This window comes from Oreochromis niloticus, linkage group LG3 (assembly GCF_001858045.2).
Source record: "Oreochromis niloticus isolate F11D_XX linkage group LG3, O_niloticus_UMD_NMBU, whole genome shotgun sequence".
Classification (NCBI taxonomy): Eukaryota; Metazoa; Chordata; class Actinopteri; order Cichliformes; family Cichlidae; genus Oreochromis; species Oreochromis niloticus.
Genome location: NC_031967.2, coordinates 66391712 through 66405362, shown reverse-complemented (window position 1 = coordinate 66405362; position 13651 = coordinate 66391712). Strand labels below are relative to the sequence as shown.

Genomic DNA, 13651 nt, shown 5'->3' with positions numbered 1-13651 from the left:
AACTTAAAGAAGTCCAGACGCTTTCCTTGCAAACTCCTTTGACTACGATGACCTGGATGACTGAGAACCTTCACAGACAATGTAGCCTGATGGGCAGTGTAGTCCGTGCTGCAGGGAGAATGGACTGCCATACACGTTATGTGTCTGTGAGCGAGGGAGGGAGAGAAAGGAAAAGTCCGAGCTGTCACGGAGCAAAAACGGGAGCTGGAAGCATGTAAATATAATAATAACCACTGCAGCCAAGAAGAGTGCCTGACGAGCCCAGCTGTAAGTAAGCTATTAAGACTCGACTGTAAACTGTGTTCGTGTTTTCCTCCGGAAACAATAAGTTCCGTTGGAGCAGCCTTTCAACGCCTCTCTCTGTCTCTGGCAAGCAAAGTTGACCCAGACAACAAAGTAAAGCTAGTTTTCGGCTACGAGTCCGACACCAACCCGACGTATTAGCCAGAGGTCCCTTTACTACGGTTCGGAGCCGCAGACCTTCAGTAACAGTAATAAATCACAGCAATAGTACATTCACGTGGTTGTAAACAGCACGATAATTTATTAATCCAAAGTATTCAGAATACGTTACTCTCATTGAGTAACGTAACGGAATACGTTACAGAATACATTTTGGGGCATGTATTCAGTATTCTGTAGTGGAATACATTTTAAAAGTAACCTTCCCAACACTGTTTAATTGTGAGTTCTTGATTATTTATGATTGCACATTCAAAATTCAGAGGAATATTGACTGTTAGTCAAATCAAATTAGGCAATTTGAACAGATGAAATTGGACTACATGGATGTTTTTTCTGTTGTGATTCACCACAAACATATAATAATGGAGTCAGTCTGATCAATGATCAGTGTTTATCTGCCTATTATTTATTTCTAACATCCCTGTGAAGCATTCAGTGTCACAGTAGTTCAGATTAAAAGCAGAGCTGAAATGTTAATTGCTGATAAACAACAAACTCACAAACATGTGACTCAGACAGGATGTCAAAATCTGAACCAGCCCAGAGCTCCTCCTACTAATCTTGTCAGTCAAGCTTGAAATGGCCATAAGTCATTTAAAGTCTGCTGCCATCTACTGGTAACACTTTAAGTTACTGTCATGATCCTGAGTCCGTCACTCAGTGATTTTGTGTTTGGTATTTATCATCATTTTCATTATTATTTGTGGGCTGTTTTGGGATGGTTTGTGTTTTGGGATTTTAGATACTGGGTTTCTGGGTTGGTGCTCCCTCTGTTGGTCCCTGGTGTTAGTGTTCCCCTGTCTCGTCAGGTTAATAAGGTCCAGCTGTGTCTCCCACCTGTGTGTGATTTCCCAGTGTCCCTCTGTGTATTTATAGTGTGTGTTTGCCTCTGTTCTTCGTCGTGTCGTCTGTATTCATCCTCCGTGTTCATTCCCTCTGTTTCTCTGCATTACTCCGTCATCTCCGTGAATCCCCTGCGTGCTCTCCTTGCTGTCCTCCCTTCATGTTCAGGTTTGCTGCTCTATGGTTTAGTTTCTCCCAGTTTAGTTCATCCTTGGTTCTGTTTTGCCATCCCCACTTTGTGTTCAGTATTCCTAATAAACCACCCTCACATCTTTATAAGTGCTGCAATTGAGTCCTCCTTTCCACACTTCACACGGCTGCTGCTGCAGTCGTGACATTTACAGAAAAATAGCTGCTTTGAATGTGATAATCATATTTGCCTCTCTCACCGAGGGGGACGTCCACTACATAGACACAGATTTGTTCAACAACCAAACTACAGATCAATGAAATCAAACTGATTAAAGAACAAGGAACTGCTGTGTATTTATAGTTATACTTTTTGTCATGGCTGGAATGGCCAATGTATCTGAGGAGCGGACCCAAAAGCAGATACACGAGAGAAAGGACAAAACTTTAAGAAAAAGTGAGATATTTATTTTAGCTGATAACTACCACAATAACAAAAGCACAGGCAAAGAAAGGTGAAAAACTAAATGATAACCTAAACTAAGAAAAAACTAATGAAAGACATGGAAAACTTTAACTAGTCATAGGCGACTTGAAGCTGACTGAATAGAAACAGCACAGTGCTTCAGAAGCATTATTATATGTGTATTAAATGCTTATTATGTATTTTCATCTATTGTATTTACCAACATCAAGAAGTCATAAGCAAAGAAAGACCACACCATGGCACATTTTTAAAGAAGTTTATTGACAACATTTATTTTTAAGCAATTAGACATTTTTTTCATGTGAAACAATACATGTTCAAAGCAACACAAGGCTGACTTTCAAACAGAATTGTGAACTCCGCCCTGTAGAGTGGGCAGCCATAATGAAATAGTACACTTTAAATTGTAGATTCAAACTGTTCCTCATATTTTTGCCACCAGATGTCACGAGAGAGGACTGTGTTAAAAAGCTTAGAGTGACAGACCCTGCCCAGTGACACATTTATAATATTTTTTTTCCTTTTTACAAGTAAAAAAATTCACCCACACTTTGTTTGCTTCATGTTTGCACACTGCAAAGCCCACCCTCTTCCTCCTGCTCAGAGGAAGAGGGCGGGCTTTACTTGGTGTCAGTGACAGAAATGAAAAGAAGCTCAAATGAGTGAGAAGGACGATGAAGGAAACATCTGTGCTGTGTCTGCTCTGTAAGTAGAATCTCTGTGTTTGTTTGAATTCTTGTACTTTGACTGTCTGCTCTCCTGATAACTGATGATGGAGGAGAAGACATGAAAAACAAATCAGGCTGAATTCAAGTTCAAAACACCACGAGGACCAACTGCAGGTCTGAACTGACTCTTTATCTTTGCTCAGGAGTCGAGGAAACACAGCAGGCAGTGAAAAGATCAAATCATTCACTCATTATATCAACACAGCTGCACAGTGGACACATGAGTTTAATGGGTTATTATAAGTAGTGGATATTTTCTATAAAATCTGTGTATTCATTTAACATGTTTGTAATCATTATGATCACTGTAAGAAACTTGTCACGGGTTCAAAAATGTTGAGCAATGAAACAAACCAACAAAGGCCCAGAAGAGTTCAGTCAAACAATGATTTATTGAGTACACGTGTGGGAAGATGTATACTGCAACACCAGCATCGATTTTCTCCGAACAGCTCAATTCAGAATGGTTTCATTCATCAGGGTTATGCCCCCTCATGCGTCACAAATGAACATAATATGCATCGGTTACAGTAAATGGTCAATCTTAAACCCCTAGACAGAGAAGTTCCTCTTTCTGTCACACCTTCCATACAGGGCCATAAGTTTCAAGCCTACATGGTCCCTGAGGCCGATGCTCTTCTTTAACTAATCTTCTGTCATCTGTTACTAAGTAGACTAAAATGCAGTTAAAAGCAAAATGAATTTCAGGCCTCCGGCCTTGAAGGTTTATGGATTATATGTGTTTGTAAGCGTGTATGCGGCCTTCTATCTCTAAGTCACCCTCAATATATCAACTGAGACATTGTGCTCAGCGAAGCTTAAAACCTCTAATACACTGAGACTGAACATCAACTCTGTTAATGAGCACAATCATGCAATGTGTATAAACTGACTTTGGCTGCACCTGTAAGTGAAAGGTTAGTAGCAGTAAGTTTCATAAACATCTTTAATGCAATATCAATGCTATAAGGAATTTTATTAATGCAATGTTAATGCTGAAGGTTATATCATACCAGTAAAATATTTCTGTATCTCCACAAACTCTATTTTAGATCAAAGCCGTGAAGACTCCAACCTATGCAAATACTTTAATATCCATACAGGTTTTCCAGAAAGATTTGGATTTGTTGAGAAATGTTAATGAAGCTAAATGATCCATAAATTATATTTAACATTACAAGTGTCACAGAGGTGCAGTGGTAGTCAGTCCAAACATCAGCTGGTGATTAATGTTTTTCACTGACCACTCAAATACTTATATTCTCTCTCATGTTTAAGTCTTTAAGAGGATGGATGGACATTTCACCATTTAAACACTTTCTTCATTTTTTTCTTCAAACTTGGCATCAAATAGAAAATGAGCAGATATATAAAAAGAATAGTTTGTGTGTTTGTCAGCTGTTTGTGTGGAGTTGTTCTTTGTGTTCACCTCAAATCAACCTGAGTGTCATTTCTCTTTAGTTCTGATCTCACTGCTGAGCTGCACAACAAACCAAGGTCAGTAACCTTCTTCTGTCACAGTTTAAACCTGAGAAATGCTCACTGATATGACCTGATTGGGTTCATGTCTGGGATCCCAAAACTGATGAAATGATGAAATGATGAAATGTTCCTTGAAGATTTCTTACAGCATGTAGCATAACAAATCATCAGTTTATAATATTAACTCTCACAGCTCGTCTGACTGTGAGTCCCAGCAGCTCTCAGTTCTTTGAAGGAGACTTTGTGTCTCTGAGCTGTGAGGAGGACGACAGCTCTGCTGGATGGACTCTGAGGAGAAACACAAGCAAACAACAGAGGACTCAGTGTGGAGATGGATGGGGAAAACCAGCTGGTTCTTCCTGTAACATCAATATGATGGTGCCTCATGACAGTGGAGTTTACTGGTGTGAGTCCAGAGAGGGTCCCATCAGTAACATGGTTAACCTGACAGTCACTGGTAAGCTGAGTGTGTGGAGTTAGTGTTGATGAAGCTGTGTGTAAATGGATGAAATGCTGTAGTTTGTCTCTGTGTTGAGGTGGATCAGTGATCCTGCAGAGTCCTGTCCTCCCTGTGATGGAGGGAGATGACGTCACTCTGCTCTGTAAAACAAAGACCACTCCCTCCAACCTCCCAGCTGCTTTCTATAAAGATGGCTCCCTCATCAGGAAGCAGCCTACAGGTCACATGACCATCCAGCATGTTTCCAGGTCTGATGAAGGCCTCTACAAGTGTGACATCAGCGCTCATGGAGAGTCTCCATCCAGCTGGATCACTGTCACAGGTGACACACTCACCTGTCTGTGTTTCTGCAGCTTTCAACATTCACAATGTGACGACAACTTAATGACTGTGTTTGCTTTATTTTAGAGAGAAACACCACCACACCTCCTTCTACATCCACACCTCCTCCTGTTTCCACCTCCATCACTCGTCCTCCTGTTCTCTATGTGTTGTATTGTGTTGGATCAGTCTGTGTTTTGGTTCTACTGGTGTTACTGGTTCTGCTGGTGAGACGATGTGTTCGCAGGAAACTTGAAGGTGAGACTTCCTGAATTTACAAGTGTATATATGTTCCATTCTGTATACATGCATAGTATAATTGTTTTTTTATATAGCATTTTAAAAACAACACGAGACCAACCAAAGTGTACAGCAGAAATAAAAAAGTACATTAATAAATAAAATAAATAAATAGCAATAAAACAACAGTGTCACTTACCCACGGAGTCAAAAGCCAGCAAATAGAAAAATGGTTTTTAACCTGGATTTAAAGACCACCACTAAAACAGATGTGAAAAGGGAGATCATTCCAAAGCTTAGAGAAGCAACAACATCAAGAACAGATTTACATAGTCCATGTCACGGCCGAGGCCGAACCCGACAACCAGACTTAAATGCAGATCATACACAGAGCCAAGGATGAGTGTAGTTAACAGAACTTTATTTTCTAGGGCTTGACAAATACTGTGTCCTATGAGAAATAACATGGGACTTCAATTACGGTGGTAAACAGGAGTGATGCTAAACTCTGAGAAATAGTAGATTTACAAAAGCACCAGAGGATTGTGACGAGGGGATATGTACAGGGGTACGGGGCAGGAAACATGACCTGGAGGCTCTGAACATTTGGCAGGTGGAGGAATGGTAAGGAAGGGGTGAGTGGTCCGAGTGAGGAGTTTTGGCCCAATTGAGTACTGTGACAGGAGGGCAAGCAGGTGAGTGAACACAAAGAGCTGCCAAGCACAAACCAGCTTCAGGATAAAAGTGTGTATTGCCAGGAGATGGAGGTGGCAGACAACAGGATAGTGTGGTTAGCTGAAGACTTGGCGAAGAGGAAGAGGACTGGTGAGCGCTGGTCTTAAGTACTGGCAGCTCAATTGGCAGCAGGTGTGGAGACATGCAGGAAAGCAGCAACTCTGCCCAGGGGTGGAACTGTGACTGAGTGGAAAAACCCAAGGACTCACCCAGACCACAACAGTCCAGATGAAAGAGTAATCCATCTGAGGTGGACAACTTAGAACGACTGGATACAAGTTGATCGAACAGTGTAGAAAAATGCTCTGCTGTATTTGAGCCGAAGCCTCAACAGCGTTGGACAGGTGCAACCTGTTTAAGAGCAGCACCAAGAGCAACATGGAGCAAACCAAGTGCTTTTAAATGTCCCAAAGACATTTTATAAATCCAGAGGAGCGAGTGTCTGGAGGTCAGGCAGGCTCCATCCCTTGCTGTTTTCAAAACTCGTTTAAAAACATCTCTTCTCCTTGGGTTTTAACCTAATTTGGGTCGTGATCTGTGTTAAACATTTTACCCTTTGTATATTATATTTTGTACAGCACTTTGGTAAGCTATAATGTTGTTTTTGAAGGGCTTTAGAAATATAGTGAAAGTGATAAATACAATGGGCATGTCAGACGTCAGAGAACTGAGATTAAAAAAAAAAATCATTATATTTAGGAGGCAGTTAAACCACTGCACACAGCAGCGAGTGGACCAGTTCACACAAACAAAGTTCAAAGGTGGTGTAGCATCTTCTTGACGATAGCTGCTTAAAGGCGAAGTGTGCTTTAAAAGCAACAGCTAACCCTCCGGCACAAACAGATCTCGGAGCGCTAAAATAAGCACAGCTAGCTGGCAGTAGTTAAGAACAGGAGCACATTTCTGTCAGACAGAGGAAATCCAATGCAAGAAAAGACATTTTCATTTGCCACCGATCTGACATTTATTAAACCCAACCTGAGGTGAGCTGGGTCGGAGACTTTCCTGCAGCAACAACCTGAGCCACAGGTCGAATGTTGGATTAACTCGCTCCTCACCAACACAAATGGCGAAGAGGCAGGGATTGAAGAGGGCTCCTCTTGATAGAGCCAACAAAGGGAACCAACCAGGAGTCCACAGGGTCCACGCCATGGCACCAGGATTCATGGAAAAGATTGGTGAATGAAGTGAAGACCATTGGGAAGGCAAGAAATCTAGAGTCTCAGCTTAGCGAGGTGACCTCCAAAGGTACCCTGTCTCCTGCGTCGCTTGCACGTAGATGGTGGCAGTGGAAGGCGAATCCAGCACAATGGTATTGCTTCCAGATGAGGAGGCAGAGAATCTTGGCTACCTTTGTTAAGCAGAGATAAAACTTTGGGCCATGAACCTATTTTCAGTGTCCGGCAATCACAAGACAGTGTGGAACTGAGATGTTGTACAACGAGAGAGCGGTAGATGGCGTGCCAACCACAGGTGCCATCTTGAATCACACCAATAACAACAATTTTTACAATACATTAAAATGTAGGAATGTTGACAATTTTTTTTCTTGAGTAAATTTCGAATGACAACTTTTACAGAAATTGACCGTAAATTTGGTTCATTTCAGCAGAAGAAAACATGACATACTGCAACATCGAAACATCACACTGTCAAAAACAACCAATCAAGAAATGCAGAGGTAATGTTGATTCTTTTTGGGTTTTTTTTTCTTTTTTCAGGGTCCAGTTCTTGTTGTTTTGAGATCAGATCTGTCAGAAGAGAAGAGTTATTTTAGAAAATTGGAACACTGTTGGAAAGGGGTGTTTTTTGCAACCAAAAGTGACTATTTTGTATTTAGAAAAGCTTTGTTTTCAAGCTAAATCCATTGATATTATGTGGTCAGACACAGATGGCTGCTAATTACTGCTAACTAACCACCAAAACTGTAGCTCAGACTTTGTGAATAGTCTGGTAGTACAGTTAACTACACACCAGCCATATTATTGGCCAGAATAGAATTTGCATTATAAAAGCTCAGATGGTACAGTAGTCCACTGGTCCACTATGGGGGATTCCAATTGGGTAGCAGACAGCTCACAGCTACAGCCTGCTGCCTGTGTCATCATCAACCTGTCTGTCAAAGAGGCCACCGCCCAGTTAATGCAAACTTTAAGATTTTGAAAAGTTTGTATAAATCTTACTGGTAATTGTGTATGTGCAATTTCTACTAAACACTGAAAAAAACAAAAACAAAAACAAAAAACCTAAAGACATAAAATGTATAACTGCTGAGTTGTTAGAATTGCTTCCTTTGGCAAAAGTCTTTCTGACTTGGTTTAAGTTTGATGCTGATTGTTGCTGATTGTGATTACGGTTGATATATATATATGTAATGGATGACGACATTATGGAGTATGCGAGTGGAAAAAAAATGTGTGATGTAACAACAAAACAAATATATAATTTTTATTTATTTATTTAGTTATTGTTTTAGTTTACATTTATCCTTTACACTTCCATTGATGCATTTTTTTTTTATTTGCTTCCTTTGTCCAAAATGTAACAACTTGATCATTTTAATCAGATATGAGAGTTTGTCTTTAAAGTTTGCTGTCACGTGTTATCTGTTGTCATTTCTGTACTGGACTGTGTGTTTGTGGTCTGTGGTTAACTGAAGCTAACAGCTCTGCAGTCGTCCAGCATCCTGTTTCTGATAGAAACACTTCAGCTGCAGGTGTTTCAACACAGGGGTGAGGGGGGTTAAAAAGACAGAGACAAGTTAATAATGACTCTCATGAATACGCTCATTAATTAATTTACTCTGGTATTATTCACAATTTACCTTTGGGTGCCCTTGTTGCTTCATATTAATGTGACACGAATATTTTGAATTCAGCTTATGTCTGTGTCTATTTTAAAAATTCTGAAATGTTGGAAACTTTTATATTTTTTAGTATCCTGACATTCTGACTCAATACACTAATCGTGATGATGAACAGTTATGTTTCCAGTGTCAATTTTCAATTACTTTTTGTATCCGAATGGTTTCTTGTGTAAATATTTCTGCAATAGCATTAATATATAACCTCTGCTATGAGTTGTTGTGCCTGCACTGATGTCTTCTGTGTGTCCTTTATTGTGCAGGGAGTGATCCAGCGGCAGTTTACTCAAACTGGTGAGATCACTTATGAAGAAATCATGGTGAAAGAAAGCCAAATTAAACGTAAGTCTGCTAGTGGTTGTTTCCATCATGGTTCATGTCTACAGAGTGGCCTTACACTGTTATGATTTCCACATTTATCTAACACGTGATAGATTCCCAGTTTGATCCTGGGAGGAGACACAAAGCCAGAGCTCCAAGTCATCATCTCCCAAAAACACATTAGACACAAGAACAGAGCTAAATTTTTTTTTTTTTTACAAATTGGCAGGTAAGCTATGTATTCCAGATAATCACAAGGAACCTTCCCAATGCCTGACAGATAAAGGATTCCACAGTTAATTAAGGTAGCTAAATTCCATTTTCCATTGTCAGGTTCCAGTTAGGAACAGGAATAGTTGTTTTTCCCCATGTGAGCTGGTCATTTAGCAGTTCTATCCAAAAGCAGGCTGAGAAAGAGGCAGAAATCTTTCCCTCTACTTTACTGATCAACCAACCAACATATATCTGTAACAACTTTTATATTTTAAACTTTTTATTTATAAATTGACTCAGCTGGCTTCTATCAAGATGTAAATGAGCCCAAGACCTAATCACACTCTAGATCTTGTGCTGACTTGTGCTGATTTCCTGAAACCCCTTTTTGGTCTTCATAGCTTAAAAATTTGACAATAATGGAGTACACAACTCTGCTGATGAGTCATGTCTATCCAATCAGTTTGACTGCATTTAGCTGGACTTAAGCAGACAGTAGGTCTCTGAACACCTCATTCAGCTTTTTCTGTCCTGTGTCACATCATCAGTAAACACAAACACTTGCTAATGAAATAGCCTTTGAGTCAGTTGTCCAATTTTGTTTGGTCTGTTTGAAAAGAGGGTGTCACATGTTAAGGAGCTGAAACTCCTAAACCCTTCAGCCATTCTTTTTATTTATTTAATCCTTTTTCTTGTTATTTCTTTTTTTTTGTACAGCATGCATTCAAGATCAGGTTCAACTGTTACATGATAAACATATATGAAAATATATTTATAGGATGAATAAAATATCTCAGCATTGGTTGGTCCAAATGTGGCAGATGTGCAGTTTTGTTTGGTCCATTTTGGCTAATAATCTAGACCATGGTATAGGCTGACCTTGTATGGCCCAGATGTCAGGTGTGGTATGACTTTTAGAAGTACTGTAACTGAGCAATTAATCCAAAAGCAGGTCAGGTGTATCCTCTAAATCTACTTTTGGCAGCAAGATCTAACCAGGATGAATTTGTTGTGAATGTGAGGCGTATAATGAGACATATGAACAGACTAAAAGTCTTTAACTGTGTGTGTTCAGGGTGAAAAACTGTCCCTTTAATACAATGAATCATTTTGACTTCTGCATGTAAAACCACAGCAGCAGCTTCCTGCTGTTCTACTTAACCATAGCCTGAACATGAAAACGCTTCCTACCATACTGTGTTGCTGCTTGGCTAAAAATATTGTTGTGAAAACATGCTTGCTTTGGTCTCTGTGGGGAGGTGTACCAGTCTGCATTAACAAAAGATGGCAGCTTTGTGGTTGCTCAGTTTTACTCACACAAACACCCCCAGTTTATTGTAGTCACTCGCTGTTTCTCAGCAGAGGTGTTAAAAAGTGGTAAAAACTGTGAAAATCTGCTGCTGTTTACAGAAGTTATAGCTTGACCTCTGAATAAAGAAAAAAAAGCTGATTTTACCACAGCTATAGCTCAGTGTTTTATTCTATACAACATAATTCAGCTGCAGTCTCCTCAGTAGTCACCAAGTATAATGTCAGTTATAGACAAAAAGAAAACTATGAAGAGAACAATTTTTTTTGTTTTTTCATTAAAATATGTGACCAACAGCTTGGAAAACAGATTATACATTTGTATCATACTAATTATATTATAAATATCCTGCTCAGTGTCAGTTTTCCATTTCATATTTAGAATCTTATGGCAGGGCCATATTTGGCCATCTTTTATTATTTAAGGCTACTTCTTGGAGTAGTATTATCCTTATATCTGTGCATAATTATAATGTTCCACAATTTTTAGATCCAGGTTTTTGTTGTCTTTTTGCAGATTACTGTTCCTGTTTTTAAGACTCACTGTTTAGCCTATCTAAGATTTTTTTTCAGGCTGGAGAGAAGAGAGGGAGCAGCTTTAAGCAGCAAATGTCTGACTCTTGTAAAGTAATTGCTTCAGTTTTGTGGGTTCCAGGTTTGATTTTTGTTTTTTTTTTATTTCAGGAAGCAGCTAAAGTGTAGGCAGTGCAGGAAGTGAAATATTTTATATCTGAGCTGGTTCCCAGTAAAGTCTGGACTGGGACTGTGTGTGATGCAGAGAGGTGGAGATTGGAGGTCTTGATTGAACTACAAAGCTTGTAATCATGTTTCCTGTTGTTTGAACTGTGTGTGTTTGTGTTCAGACTTTAAACCAGAGCCAGACGTCGTCTACTCTTCACTGATGTAGTCCACCAGTCCAACCACTGACGTCCAGCTGCTGGTCTCTAACTGGTTCCCCCAGCACCTCAGACCAGAGGACATCCACATGTTCAAAAGATTACTCTATGTGTTTTACATATTTTTTTCCACTTATTTAGACTCATATGCTTTAAAAATTGCATAGGTTTAACTGGAATTTTGTTAGTACTTAAAATAAACAATGATAATAAAGTCACTCTATGAGTTTGACACTTTGTTCTGTTTCCCATACCAGTGATTTTGTTTCACTGTAGGATTAATAAACTTTTGTTCACACTTTTTTTCTCATGTGGTTCTTTGGTTTTTGACAAAGTATAAAGGATAATCATTGTAATGCAGTCAAAACCATAAATTTTAAAACCAGAAAAGAATTTTATTTTGTACAGTTTCCTCCTTTTGCAGGAGCAGCTGTGCATGTATAAATATGGAGGATCAATGCTGTCTGTGTAAAATAAAGGAAAGAAAATAATAAAAATACAGAATCATTCTTACACTTAATGTGAAATTAGCCAGAGGGATAAAATTATTTACTTGATGACTCTGGCCCTAAACCAAGCAGTTATCAGTCCTCATATGAGTTATGCATCAACACAGCATCCTAAATATAACCCATAGAGTATTTTCACAATAAAAGTCTTTTATACTGTCACACATTGGGTTATGCCATTTTTTGAAAATATATTTTTTTTTAAATGACCTCAGTGACCTTATAGTTTGTTGTCATTTAGATTCAGTGGATTAACAAACTGTTTCACTTGTATTAAAGCTTCACTTTTCTTTTTACAGATGAACGTCATGTGCAGTTAGTGTAAATCATTTGAAACACATCATATCAAATGAATTCAATGTGTTTTGTCATCTGAGGAACCAAAAGCTGTCAGACTTTATCTGACACAATATAAAGAAGAAAATCACCTCAATCACAAAGAGGAAATGTAACCAGTTACTCTCCTGTACACTGATTACAGTCATGTGATTTCCAGGAAGTGCTGCAGCAGCTGCATGCTCTCTCTCCCTGCAGACTATTTGCTGCTGCTCATCTATTCCATGTTCTCTCTGTGTGTGTTTCTGCTGCTTCTTTGTCCTCACTGTAAACAGATGTAATGAGAGACTCCTGCACTGATGTTTCATAGGAAAGTCCAAACAGCCTCACTGGTTCTCAATCTCGTTCATCGCAGTTCCAAACACGTATTTAAGTGAATATAATCTTCACCCTCAGTTAAAATGACTTTTTTAAAGAACAGCACATCCTCAGTATTACTATGAAATCATTATTGATGTTCTGATGTATCCATGTTAGTATTCAAAGTCAAACTCTCTCTAGTGGCCATATATAAACCATGTGGGAGGATGATCCATCCCTCCATTCTCCTCTGCTTATCTTTAACAGGGTCATAGTAGACAACAGCTCGGCAGGGCTAACACAGAGAGACAGATTTCCATGTGGATTTAAACTTATGGGCAATTTAAAATCACCAATTAACCCAAATAACTGTTTTGGACTGTGGGAGACAGTCAGATCTGACCCATGCAAACACAGGGTGAACACTCAGCCTCCACACAGAAAGGCCCCAGTTAGATGGTGGAAGTGATCCCACAGGCCACTGTGTTGACCTGGGAGGATGGTGTTAATGTAAAATGTGAATCATAGTGTTCCAGTCAGTCATCAGTGTGTCTCTGCACAGCTGTAATTAAAACGTGTTCAGAGGGCCTCAGTGTCTGAATGGTTCCAGTTCAGCTCCATAACAGCAGCATCCCTGGTTTGATTCCTGTGTTTCAGCTCATATCTGCCTCTCTCACTGAGGGGGACGTAACTACATGGACATAGATTTGTTCATCAACCAAACTACAGATCACTGAGAGCAGAGGATATGAGATGTTTTTATGATTTTTATTTTCATCAGTGCCAACCAATGTCTGAGGCATGTCACTTTGTTAAAATTATATGTTTATAATTTTAACAAGCACTAGATGACACATACTATAAATACACAGACAGGAACACGAGGGAACAAGGAACAGGTGATAACATAGCTGGAAGTGATTGGGCAAGACGAGACAAGGAAGCAAAGCAGAAAACATTAATGTAAGACATAGACCTTCAAAGTAAAACAGGAAATACACAGAGATGCAGACTG

The 13651-nt window shown here is 39.4% G+C and overlaps 2 long non-coding RNA genes across 2 annotated transcripts; both read left to right on the top strand.

The window, feature by feature from the left end:
- Positions 1-2599: 2599 nt before the first annotated feature.
- Positions 2600-4709, top strand: LOC112846052 (uncharacterized). Its single transcript, XR_003218835.1, has 3 exons — positions 2600-2629; positions 4114-4591; positions 4671-4709. It is a non-coding gene; the product is annotated as an uncharacterized LOC112846052 (long non-coding RNA).
- Positions 4710-4857: 148 nt separating this feature from the next.
- LOC102081583 (uncharacterized) lies at positions 4858-11789 on the top strand. The gene is made up of 4 exons (XR_268322.4): positions 4858-4916; positions 5003-7571; positions 9017-9095; positions 11459-11789. It is a non-coding gene; the product is annotated as an uncharacterized LOC102081583 (long non-coding RNA).
- Positions 11790-13651: the final 1862 nt, after the last annotated feature.